Source organism: Drosophila erecta, unplaced genomic scaffold (assembly GCF_003286155.1).
Source record: "Drosophila erecta strain 14021-0224.00,06,07 unplaced genomic scaffold, DereRS2 tig00000021-arrow-pilon, whole genome shotgun sequence".
Classification (NCBI taxonomy): Eukaryota; Metazoa; Arthropoda; class Insecta; order Diptera; family Drosophilidae; genus Drosophila; species Drosophila erecta.
This window is the reverse complement of record NW_020825198.1, coordinates 15,177,947-15,191,937: the sequence shown is the minus strand read 5'-3', so window position 1 is coordinate 15,191,937 and position 13,991 is coordinate 15,177,947.

The window sequence follows — 13,991 nt, the reverse complement described above, 5'->3', positions numbered from 1 at the left end:
CGACACACTATCCCAAAAAAGACGGAGGATATGGACAAACAATGGATTGGCGTATCTCGGAGATACAATCTCGCCGCTGGAAATACCCAAGCGGACAAGGGACTTGTCCGTTATTTCATTGAGACAGCCCAGAAAGTGCCCTTTAACCTGTAGGTAGGTAGTTGAGCAAAGTAACGTATTTTTCGGGTACTTGGCATTGCGATGGATTGGGATGGGATCGGACTCTCAAGGTTAGTCAATATGCATTAATGCCGCATTTCGGGAAATCTCGGCAGGTCCTTTTCAGCTCCTTCCGATCGCATTTGTTTGTCATTGTTGTTCTTTCCCGGTTCGAGGGACCTGCTCTGTTGATGCGTGAAAAATTTACGACGCGGGAGAAGCACGTACAGATAGGATCTTCAGAGTTTTTGGTTTTTGGCTCGGTTTACGCATTTTACTGGAATTTCGTCGGCACTTCGTTTATGAGTCGCCTTCCTAATTGTTATGTGCCCTTTTCCCTTGCCCCGAAGGTTACTTTCATAATTTTGTAACGGCTCCGAGGACTCGAGTTACTTGTAACGGTCATTACGCTCCTTGCATGTTTGGATATCCTGACGGTCATTAAGAGGGTCCCTAATTGGCCCCCACCTGATTGTTGTGCTCCGTATTACGCAGAGCTTCTTTGGTTCAAGGTTCTCCCTCTTGCAGTGCAAACCTGTTTATTATTTTGCGCGATTCTGTGGGGTGCATTGTATCAATTTCGATCGCTGTAAGGCAGTCAAGGGGTTAAATTGGGGTCCACACTTTCGTGGCTCTTGATTGCCAGAAGTCGTGACCTGATTTGACCCTCTCCACGCATCGTTAGCCCTTTGGTCTTCTTTTACTGATTTTTAATGAACGGCGTATCAGGTTGATTTTATGTAAATTTGAATATGGTTTCACATTAATGATGACATTAATCTGGTGCTCTAATTAATTATGGGAAAAATATTCAAATAACATTCGAAATTTATTTATACATTTATTTAATGCATTGCTGTAAAAAATGTGATGGAAAATGAAGTTCACGTTTGGATAATCAACTCAATGTCTAAATAAGTATGTAAAAATTATAGCTCGCGGCATAAAAGCTAATTGTATAACTTTAATAAATATGGGTATATTAAAATGATTAATATGTGTATACATTTTCTAACTGGTATATAAAATTTGAAATTTATTTTATTGCATACGACAAAAAGTATTATAAAGATAATAAAATCAATTTAGATTTTTAAATAATTTGTTAACTAAACAAATAGTACTATATAATATATTAATATAATAAATGTTATATTAGGAATTATTTGTATGCTTTAAATAAAATAAACAAACCAACAAATTTGACAAAATGTTGACAAAACAAAATATTGTTTATAAAATCACTTGTTTCTGTTACCCTCATTCTTCGCTTTGCATTGAATTTTTTGTCGTTAGCAAATAGGAACATTTACGCAAATGTTTTATTGTTCTAAAAGCAAAGTAAGAATGGAACAACAATGCAGTAAAGAAGACCGACGATCCCAGGGTCGCAGTGTTTGCACACGTGCAATAAATTTCGATCCTTGAAAAATAGAACAAGTCTCGACACGATCGTACAGTTTGGTACAAATTCTGCTGCGTTCTTTAGAAATTAGGTTCTTATTTGCCAAAGAGCTCAGTGCTAGATGGTTTTTTAGAGTAAGGGTTCTAGAATCTTATCTGCAAACATCATCAGCCGATCTCAGCGATCTTCGCGGCGATGATTGCTTTTTCATGGCTGTTGATGGCCGGCCAGTAGACCGTTAAAAAACCTCCGTGAGCTGCATTACTTTTGGGTCATTTTAGGGTTCGTTTCGTTTCGTTTTCGTCTCGTTTAATCCTCTTTTATCGTGCATTTCTGATGTGTTTGGGGTTACTCTTTGTGTCCCGCATTTTTACCTGCCGATGCTGTGTGTTTGACCCTTGCACGTGCACAATGATGGACCCTTTTCCGTTTTTTCAAAATGCAACAATGTTCAATCCACGGACGTGGTGGTGAGGGGCGGGGGTGGCGGTGGAAGGGTACCGAATATGACCCACGAATGCCACTCCAATGCAGCGTAATTGTGACCTTCCGGAAAAAGGGATTAGATGCCGTCATTGTCCAACGTCGATTTTTCGGCCTGAAATCAGAAACGCTCCTGTCCACATAATGGTAAAAGGGTCCTATCAAATCCGCAGAGTTCTTCGGTTTCAATGCAATCCGACAAAAATGTACCCAAAATGTAAATGTTCTGGAATTGTAAGAGAAGCAGTTGAGGCGAGCAAGAAGTTCCCCAAAATAATCTTTTGAATACAATTTGAATTTGAGCGTGATGTTTTCGTGAACGCCGTTGATTGATTGATGGGCTGGGCTCGAATTATAAAATCAAATGAGACGATCCCCTAAATGATAGTCTTTGGGGTTGAGCAATTGAGTGTCCTTCGTTGGTTTTATTTTCCGGGGTATGGCGATTTATTGTATTTGGGTAATTGAATGCCTTTGTCCTCAGTTTTATGTATTTCGTTATGGTACGAGGGCTTGAAGTGCTTTTTAAATTGTAAATACTTTACCTAGGCAGTCCCCTCAATTTCATGTTTGAGATATGTTTGCATTACTCCATTTTCATATATCGAAATAATATTATTGGTAACTTTTAAATTTCAAAAAATAGCATAAGCCTTATAACAGTTTTTATATGTATGTCTGTAAGACTATATTTGTAATTTGTTTTCTTCCCAAAAATCTTACACATAAATTGCAGAAATTTTACCAATGCAATATTATAATTTGAAATCATTTGTTAGCATAGGGTGATATTTTCGTGATGATTTTCGGGTGATAACACTTCTTGCAAGTTCGCGTTATTGTTTGTCTGGGATTTGGCTAACTTAAGTGAAAACTGGGTCAGAAACACCTATTTTTTTAAAGAGAAGTGTTTTAAACTGTTGCGCCTTCGCAAGAACAGAACAATTGCAGGTGCGAATAGGGCGAAATTTAGAGAATTGTTGCAACTTTCCGAAAGATGGTTGACAGCAACCTGTTGTGTGGCTTAGTTGTTCTCAACCTGTCAAGTGTGAAAAATCGCGCTCCTCGAGACAAAAGAAAAATCCATATAAATTCGGAAAGGTACTGCCAATTCTAAGAATGTCAGGTCGAATGACAAAAATGCCAGACAGTGGATAATTTTCCTGGCGCCGGCGTCCTGGCGTTCATTGTCCTGGTAACGACTTGAGACGCCTTTTCTGAGTCTTACCTGTACCAAAACCAAAGTGTTACCTGTACTCCCAAAACCTTATCGTCAAAACTGTCGCTTAGAAAAACCATTTACTTTTTTGTTGATAATTTTAAATGGCGTCACTGTTTCAATTACTTTACTCTACTTAAGAGACAAGGCCAAAGTCATTAATAGTCCAAGACATATTTAAATTCGAACGGGCAAAGTGCATTATCTTGTCGTCGATTCGGCTTGCCTCAATCCGCACTTTAGAGATAGTTAGTTATCGTTTAGCTATATGGATGGATTTCTCAAGTGGCTCTGGGCCAGCCCCACGAAAAACGAAATGAAAATTTTCCGCACTCGAACACAGTTGTTTTGTTGGTTTGGTCATGGTTGAGTTTGATTCAGTGCCAGGCACAAATATCAATTTACAGCCGATAACATTCACTGGGGTAGTTTTCATAGCTGATTAGTAAAGATTATTGTGGCATGGTAAACACTTGCGCCTCCTCGCCCAAAAAGCGGCACTTGAAACGACTGAGAGGATCTAAAAGGACCTGATTTGGGCGGGTTTACCATATCGATTGTGGAGTGACGCCCGAAATGCATTTTCGAACACGAGATCGTCTTGCACATCGAGGCATTAAATTTCAGGAGCTCGGATGGGTGCGTGTCAGAAACTGCACTTGACAATTAAACTCACAGAAAAAACAGATGAAATCCGTGTTGTCAAATATAACAGGGATCGGGACAGGACCCTCGTCGAAATCCGATCCTTGTAGCCCGACAGTCGCTCTGTGGAGTCTCGGCTGTTTAGGGGTTGAGGATCATTATTTACGATGCATGCTCCATTGGGACTAATGGATATCCATATGCAGCCGACAATTTGTGAAATATTTCAGACACCTATTTGTTAAAATCGAATACCAATCTAAAGCCACATGGTGTCGAATGAGCGCTCTACGTTTGTTTATAATTTCGTTAAAATATGCGCCTGAGGAAGTTTTCATTTAAAGGAGCTGGGGGATTATGTTAATTATACCCGCTTATCATAAGTAAAAGGGTTTTTGTTTATAGAAATGACAGAAGAGAGCGTTTCCGACTCTTTAACGATATACCGTTTGGTATTGACCATGCCGAGACTCTACAGACTCCAAACTTTCTTAGGATGTATGACAGAGTTATATTTTTAAAAACGTACCTCATCATAAAAAATAATAAATAGAGCTAAATATGTGAAATGTTATAATAAGTGGAAATGATATATATAAAAAAATAAAAAATATATACACATTATGTTAAATTAAATTTTTACATTGTTTAGATTTTTCAATAAGGAACGGCAGACAAAATTGAATCAAAGAAATACTTAACATAGTATTTTCTAAAGCAATCTTAAAGTTTATGAAAAGAATATTGATGAAGATTGGATGAAATATTGTGGTTACGCATTCAACACATTGTATTTTTTATTTATTATGATTGACCTTTCATGTTTATTTTAAATATCGACCTAATTTCCATAAGGCTAGTCTTAAGGTCAAATCCAATCTAGGCTCGACTATTGTACGACAATAAATTCAGTTAAATTGTTTTGAACACTCCTTTAAAATGTAAATTATTTCCAAGGGTCTAACGAGTCAAATTGATTATCTGTATCAAAAAAAATCTTTGAGATATTGAATACCAAAATTTTTAATTTTCATCCGCACTCCTTCGTATTAGATTTAATCCCTATGAAACTTATTTTTTGTTTCTTGGCTAATCTTTCTTATCCCCTTCATACTTTCGTTACAGCAAATTTATCTGGCAACTAAAAAAATAAATTAATTGATTTGGAAAGGTCTGCTACGATTATCAATTTCACAGTATTTGTACGCGTTTGATATATCCCTTGAGGCAAAAGGATACGTCGGGCAATACTTTACACACCTATTTGTTAAAATGGATAACCAATCTGAGGCCAAGAAGCGGTCTAGCATCGTTAAAAAAGGGAATAGACAAAGATACAAATTTAAACCGAATTTTAGTGGAACATTTTCGGGCTAATGTCGATCGGTCGTTGTGGCGGTCAGTTTTCCTTTGTAAACACGTGTGCGAGGTTTTCCTTTGTCTAATTTTATTTTCTTTTTTACTTTAGTGCCCTTGGCCCTTCCCCTGCCCACAACATGACTTGCCTGTGTCCCCTGCGGCGTTGGATTTTATTGATTTTGGGTTTCCAATCTTTTCTCCTCCGATGTCTTCGCTTTTTAGGGGCGTTTTTCGGGCATTGTCCATGTAGGAGCGGTATATAGGAAGTCCATATATGAAGATTAGAAAATTTTTAACGTTTTTTTCCATTTTTGGGGGAGGATTTCTGGGAGTACAGCCCAACAATCAGCTACAAACGATATTGTCAGAAGATTGATGGGAGACTTTCTGGTGTAAATTGTTAACACTGTTTTCCCTTTGACTTTGGAGGTCTTTGCATGTTGGCCCAGGGCGGTCTGGGCGTGGTCCTCGCCCCTTCCGCCCCTCTCTGTGTTCCACTGAAAAAGTGTTTTCTAGTGAGTCTTCAAACATTATTTGATGCCTTGAGTATGTATACTTAAGATGATCAGTCCTAAGCAGCCTTTTTAGCCCAGTAATTTACTAATGAACCTGGAGATGCCAGATATGAAGTGAGTCGGGACTTTTTAAATAAAAGGAGTTGCCCTAGTTGGAGCTGATTAAAGGATCTGCATGTTAGGGTTGCGCCATCGTTAATTAGGTCCTGTTAGGAGTATTTGTAGGAGTTAATTTTCGGGTGAAAAGTAAATCAGGTCGATATATGTGGTCCAATTAGGCTATAAATACACAAGAGAAAATATTAGGAATAGATTATTGGAATATTTTGAAATGCTTTAATTATTAGCATTGACAGTATTATTTGAACCTAGTTTTAGAACTTAAAGGGCTCGGGATCCGTTCAGTGTAAGTACGTTCTACGTTGGAATAGCTGCACATATTTATTTACCATTTTTATAATAAATACCGTTTAATACATAAATCCCATTTTTTAAAACTTACATGGCATTGTAAGACTTTTTTATGTGTTTTTTTTTTTTAATTTAACGAAAATTATAAAGAAATTATAATAAATAAATAAAACATTTTGCGATTGCCTCACTATTGCTGAACCAAATAAATATTTATTGATCCCTTCACTTAGGACCTCGTAGGAACTCCACCGATAGAATCAATCCACGTGGAGAACCCACCTAAACGTCTTAGACAAAAGCCCCTGTAAACATCATATGAACAGCAAATCAGCTCAGGATTACAGTAGAGCAGCGTCTTTTACTTAAGATACTAGCAAGGAAAATCGTTTTTCAAACAAAAAACTGTACACATGTGAGGACAATAGAAGAGACTCTGGCAAGCCGCGCATTTCTGGCCAACAACTAGAGGTAAGACACAAAACACACATCAAACAGAAAACGCTTCAAATTTGCTCATTGTTTTGTCAAAATACCAAATAACATAAGCGACAAGATCTCATTTTCCAATTTCCCAAAAGGGAAGCGAACTAATAGGGCTGTGAGCAGCCAGACCGGAGAGCAATAGGTCATGTCATAGGTAAAATTTGAGCAATTTAAAAGATTATCACGTTAGGGATCTGTCTCGGGAATGGAACAAAAACAGAACTTTGTTTGACTGGATTGCACTTACACTGAAGAAAAAGCGATATCATTGAAATGTATATTACTATTGGTAAGTTTAAATATACAAAAAATTATAAGCTAATCAGGAAACATTCCTTTTTTTTAATTTAATTAATTTAAATATTTAAAACAATTGAAACTCAAAAAAATTAATCTTTGGGAAAAATCTATTTTTTGTGAGACACATTTGAAGTCTATTTTGATTTGATATGAGTAGGAGTCTCTGCTTATATTAACTTTACGAATTTGCTGCATTTTTCTCAGTGTGATTGGCTGCACGTTTAGTCCTGAATTCGCATTTGAATCGGGATTCGGATCGGGATTCGGTCGAGCAGACAACCGATCATTACTTGAGCTATTCTCTGGAAAAAAGTTGCGAAGAAAGGAACCTTTTTTGCTGCTCGATCCGAGCAATCCCGCTGTCGTCTATTCGAAATGGTCCAGCACCAAATTAGAGCTCGTTAAAAGGCACACTTTTGTGTGGGCCGGGGCTCAGAGGAGCAGACAGAGGATTCAGGACAGAGGACCGGAGTCGAGACAGGGGATTACCCCCGGCCGAGTGCGAGTCGGTCGGGGATCACGTTTCAACAGATTCTACTGCAGGGGCTGAGCAGTCCGGGTTCGTTGTCGGTGCTATTAATAAGCCTGGCGGTTGGTGGCTGGTGACAACACGTGAAACTCCATGACGTCTCACTGTGATGTTGGGCCAACCTACCTCCAACCCTCCTCCGTCGGGACAATGGTTAGCCTTGGCAAACACGGCAAATTTCCCAAAAACGTGTTTACAAATATTTTCAAAAGCGGCCCAAACAATGTGCGACAGCCTCGGGGGGAATCTGTGGCCCTATTGTGTGCATTTTGCATGACTTTTCCTTTAACCGGGCCATGAATATCTATCTATTCCCTCCTCGCTGCGCTGGCTGTTGTTCTTTTCCAAATTGTTGCTGCTTTTCAGATATCTGTTTCTGTACCGAATGTCCTCATCAAAGCGTCTATTTGCTGCTACGGTTCCCTCGATTCACTTTTTCGACGCTCATTATTCTCCATGATTGAGTAGTTGCAATATCTATAAATTGGTATGTTCTTATGGATTTCTCTATTGATGGTCTCGCATTTGGGTTCTTGGAGCTCTGAACAAATGTCGGTTGGTATATAAACCGATATCTTTTTTTTGTTTGGGCATAAAGTTTATTGTTTGCAAAAATATCATGAAAATATTGAAACGAAAAGGAAGATATCACAAAATAAAGGCGGGAGTTACGCTGTTATAAGAAATATTCAAAGAAATTGTGGGTAAAATTAAAGTTACAATTAAAGTTAAATACAAACGAACACATTAAGATAGACTTCAATTTTTTTTCCAAATAATCAAGGGTTTAAAGGTTAGGCGTCATGCCATTATCTCTCCAACAGGAATCTGCTTAATGAAAAGAGGGTCTAAATAATATTTTTCTATTTAATTTAATAAGTCTAGAATGGTAATAATGTTCATGTAACTATTAGAATATGTTTGCAACTAATCTTAAGCATTATTTTTTATAATTTGGAGTCTAATTTACGCATTAAAACTGTAAGAACTAATGAATTTGTATGCAACTAACAATTTTACTAAAAACACAATGTTTTAACTCATAGGTAATGTAAGTCCACGAATATGCTGCATTTGAATATTCTAAGTCATCTTAATTTTAAATAGTTATTTATTAAACATATATGTAGAATATTTGTTGGCAGATAAATACATATTAAATTATTGGCCAGGCCAAAAGGCATTAAGTAAGATTATTGTTGGCCATTTTACTTTTAAGAAGCGGTTCTCTGCATTATTTGCTTGTCCCGAATTTTCCTTTGCGGAAAAACAAATTCGCTCCAAAATCCATATAAGTATCTTCATATCCCGAATATGCATGGAATAATAGATTTCGGCAAATTACTCCTTCCATGAGCCTTATCTAGGGATATTATCGGGAATTTCTTGAATACTCGCATATCGGCTGTGTTATTTCAATTTTGCCTAAAAAAACATGCACATGTAGATGGTCTGCCATTGATAACAAATTTCATACGTAAAGATTACTTAAAAGGAGCTCAGTGCGTAAAAATGTTATTGTAGGATTATGTTTCCTGTTTCTTTGAAAAAACACATATATGTATGACAATAGGTCGGATCAATTCGAATAGGAATAGAAATAGAAATGGAAGTGCATGTGAGGCCATACATGGGACCACAAATGCTGTGTGGGTCTTGGGTTTCGATGGTCAACCGCTATGTTGGCTTGCCACGGTAGTCGGATCGAAGTGTATGGGATCTACAAGGATCGGTTCGGATTTTATGTGCGGGTGTGTGAGGGAGCGACTTCTCTTTTCAGCTCGTCTGCTTTCTGGCCTCTGGGCGTTCGGTAGGCGACATGTAGGTAAACAAGGACATATACATGTATCCGTAGGGATGATATCTTCTTGAAGGCTTCTTGGCATCGGTGATTAGCTCTTTTGTTGAGATCGTCTTGCTCCTCGCCCTCGATCCTGCCGCTTCTGCCTCCGCCGCTTTGTTGATCTCTATGTGGAAGTACAAAAGTGCACAATGTCCGTATGAGATACTTGCCTTCTCTAGTAGCAACTCAATTCAAACAAGAACGTTTATCTTTCAATCTTTTTGCTGAATTGTCCCCTATGCTCTACCTTGCCGGATATTTGTAACAATTGTAAATACTTAATACTACTGCAGAGAATGGGAAGTCTATTGCATACTTCAGCAAGAGTCATTTGTCTAGTTCTGACTATTTCTTTTCTGGGAATTTCTTAAAGTTTAAATCAAAAACTGAATGGTGTTTCAGGATGCTAATCAATACTACAAATTGGGGGAAGAGTTGGAATAAGTCGCCAGGATTTGCCTTAAATACATTTGACAGTAGCATGATTATTGTTCAATCATTTTCTTCATGTGATGTTTTACTTTCATTGCTGAAAGTACTTAGGCAATTCTTAAGAATTTGATAGCTACATTAACACAGATGTGCCCAAATTTGGATAATTACGTACACCACGCGATAATATGATATAATATGATAAGTATTGGCTTGCACCCAAAACAGTTTAGTCATTTAACGCTGCAGTCTGACCTTATATAACGAAAATATCTTCAAGATCCATTATTTAAATAAGAATACTCTAAACAAATGAATTATTTTTATACCGAAACTAGACGGAAATTAACAATAGAAAATACGAATGTACCTATTTTTAGAAAGCTTAGATTGGTTTTCAGCATCCATTTCAATTCAAGCTAGGTTATTTTATAAACAATTGCAGTAAGCTGAGAATATTTATTTAAGAATCAGAATAGGAAAATAAAGATATTGGAAGAGATTAAATCTTCGCAGTATATAACACAATTTTCGTTACCCATTTAATTCATATCAGATCATTGGTAATATGGTCATTAATCATACAAATAATCTATAAATAGTAAAGGATAATTTGAATGCCTACAAATTGATTGGCATAAATTATTAAGCAATCTCTGGGTATTATCCCATAATCAATATATGACTACCTAAAGATCGTTTTGCCTAACTTAGATAGATTGCATGGCACACGACGAGCTCATGTCTGAAAATGAGCACTTCCTTAATCACATGTGAATGAACACCTATCGTAAAGTATCAATTACTATATCAAACAGATCTCCTTGTTAAACTGAGATCATTTATCACATATGGAAATGGGATAGCCGAGATGTAACTATTCCTCAAGAAAGCAATCGCTTCGAACTGATTACGCATATCCTCGATGGCATCTACTTGGACCGAAGTTCACACATGATCCTGGATAGTGGAATCTGGTTAACCAATTGCTGGTTACAATTTCCATCTTAGAGGCTCAATTATCGGGCTGGCTGGGATCTGGCAGAGATAGCCACTTCTACTTCACAGCAGATACTAATCGGAGCGGCTATCTCTAGACCAGATATCCCAAAAGTGAAGTGTGAGGGCACCCGAAAGTATCTCAATCATTCACATTCGTTATGCTCTATTCATTGTTCTGAAAGTACATGCAAGCGAGGATTAATGGTTATCAGTGATGTGCAATCTAGAAGTGCAGATTATGCTGAGCAGTGATCCCAACTGCAGACGAGATGTAGATAAGGCAGCCGACAACTAGCTGGGTTCTATTTTGTTTGAGCACTTGGTTTACAAAACATTTCCCTCTGTTTTCACTGCACTCAAGATGCAGTGCCAGCGATAAGATCAACAACTTCACAATGGAAGTTGGAACCCTCCTGTCGGAGCTTCAAATTTCATGCATAGCTATTTTTTCAATAAATATTTCCCCGTCTGCCGACTCGTCATTGCAAATGATTTAGAATGTCGCCGCACAGCGCAGCCAAAAATTAAGAAAATATATATACAACTAAGTAGGAACGCCAAATATTGTTCCAATCGACTTGGCGGACCTTCAGACACTTCACTAATTCTCTCCGCTCGTCTCCTTTCGTTTTCTTAGTCCTTTGTCAATATTTGCCGTACAAGTGCATAGAAAACTTATATTTGCCAGCGAGAAACCCTTGTGTTAATCGACGATGGCGGCTATATTGACATAGAGCTCATTAGATACCTTCTTGAACACTTGCTGACCCTGAGTCTGAGGGTATTTTTCAAAGTCACGGCGTGTTCGGCGGAGGGGGAATATAATTTTTCATCCCAATGGTGTTTGTATTCTTGATCCCAGCATCAATGAAAATAACTATAATGACTGTACGTACATTACTGTGTACGTGCATGTGTCTGGTCATTTTCATTCTTTTATATCAGGCTATAACACAATGTTATCTTAAAGTAAATGGTATATTTGTTTTAAAGGAAATTTACTTAAACTAATTATTTGCACACGACCTACTTTTATCTGGGCAGATATATCATGGCTTCATTTGGTTATCTAAACTGCGCTAAACAATATATATTTTTGTTTTGGCTGGTAAAATCGTGCGTTAAATATATAAAGGCTTTTTCAAATAACTTTTAATTTACTTAAAGAAAATGCAGAAAACTAGCTTCGGCGTGGAAAAACGTATATATCACTGTAGTATTTTTAAACTGAATTGTTCGGAATTACGAAATTGTAATTTCTTTTGTAATTTTTCTATGACAGCTACATGTCATCCGTTTTGATCAAATTGTAACCCAAATGTGAAAAACTGAAAAAATGTCCGAAGACTAAAGTTCTAAACTCCATATCTCCACTTATCTTAATCGCTTGAAGTGGCATACCTCTAAAAATTTCTGGCAAAATTCTCTAAAAGGGTGCATTTAAATTTAGAAATGAATTTTTTTTAATTTTATTGTAATTTTTTTCAACTATAGCATTCTATCTTGTTTTAACTTTCATCTAATGAGCCAACAGACATATAAAATAATATAATATAATACATTCATATATCTACATTCATATATACATATCTATATAATAGAAGACCACTGTCGCAGAGAGAGTTTCTGTGATTTTTCAGGAAAGGCAAATGCACATTATTATAGAACTTTATAAATAGGGGAATATACTATATAAGGGATATGAAGGTACAGTCAGTCCAAGGGCAAATACAGAAAGGACCACCATGATATGACAAGTTGGGCATATCAAAGTTAGTTCGCCATGCTCCTTTTGTAAGCCATTAGCACTCCCTTGAGAAATGGTGCTTTTGTTTTCCATAGCAAGTTGTGACTGATATTCGGCTTCCGGCCGCCCCGATATTTAACAATTGCATGTAAATTGTATTAGCAACGCATCCTCTTTTTATTGGCCTTGTCCGGCAATTTCAATGCTAAAAGGCTGCAAAGGACTCTGAAATTGCTCAAGGCCGTGCAGGAACATCCTGGCTGTTCTGTGAGAGGATTTATTGAATTGCATTCTTCTGAATTGAATTGGCATGTAAAATGCACTCGCCGTGTTTGCGTGCAATTGTGACCAATTTTCGTGCGACGATTCTGCAGTGTGGTTCCAAATTCGAATCTGAATGGTCTGAATGGCCAGTGATGTCCTGCGGAGCTACGCACGAGTGCCTCTCAATGGACAGGACAATGCGGACATTCTTCGCCGGCAGGACCTCTCGCCAGCATTCACACTCGACGGTCGAGTGAGAAAGCATTGTCCTTTGAGAGGCCAACACTCATTCAGCACTCGTTTCCCCGCAGACAATGCAACTTTTATCTGCACATGCGCAACGAATGCTCCGCTGGTCCATTGAACGAAATCCATTCCCAATTATACATACATTTATTGTCTACTTATATTGTTATTTTTTTCAAGCGGCCTATGGATCTGGCTAACATGCCTTGAACATGTCCCTGCTTGCTGTTGGCCATAAGTCCCAACGATCCTTCAGCCAGATCTCAGCATCCATCCACCTACACTCAGGGAAACTACTGTACCCATTTTTATAAAATAGAGTCTATATTATAAAATACAAATCAATCTTTACCAACTTTAACTAAGTGCGGCAATAATACTTAAGCAAAAAATTAATATTTGTATTATTAAGAAATATGTTTATTCTTAATGTGAGAGTAAACACTGTGAAAAATGCCTTTATTAATATATTTTTATTTATAAATATTCGTAGATAAGTAAAATCTATTTAAATAAAACCGCTTACATGTGGCACAAAACATATAGTTTCTCTCTGTGTACCGTTTCTAGATTTACGAACCACTATACTTTTCTGAGGCTCAATCGTTCCGTTGGCGATTCGAAAACATTTTCTCTGTCCCGAGATGGACAATAGCTCCACAGGCTTTCCCAAGTTTCGCCTTCGTCATAGCCTCCTAAAAGATTGTCCACCATTTTTGTGAAGTATCCACGGCATTTTCCAGGCAATTAATTGTTTAGTTGGCATATTGTTGTTCGCTTTTCAGCTTCCCACCTTCAATTACTCATAGGTGCTGCTGCCATTAATGGTGACAAAGAGGAGTCCTTTGAAAGCAATTTTGGTCGCTAAGTAGCAAACAATAGTTTGGCAATTATCAATCGTATAGCACACTCTTTTTCAAGAGCTGCTCTTTTTGAAGGCACCCAG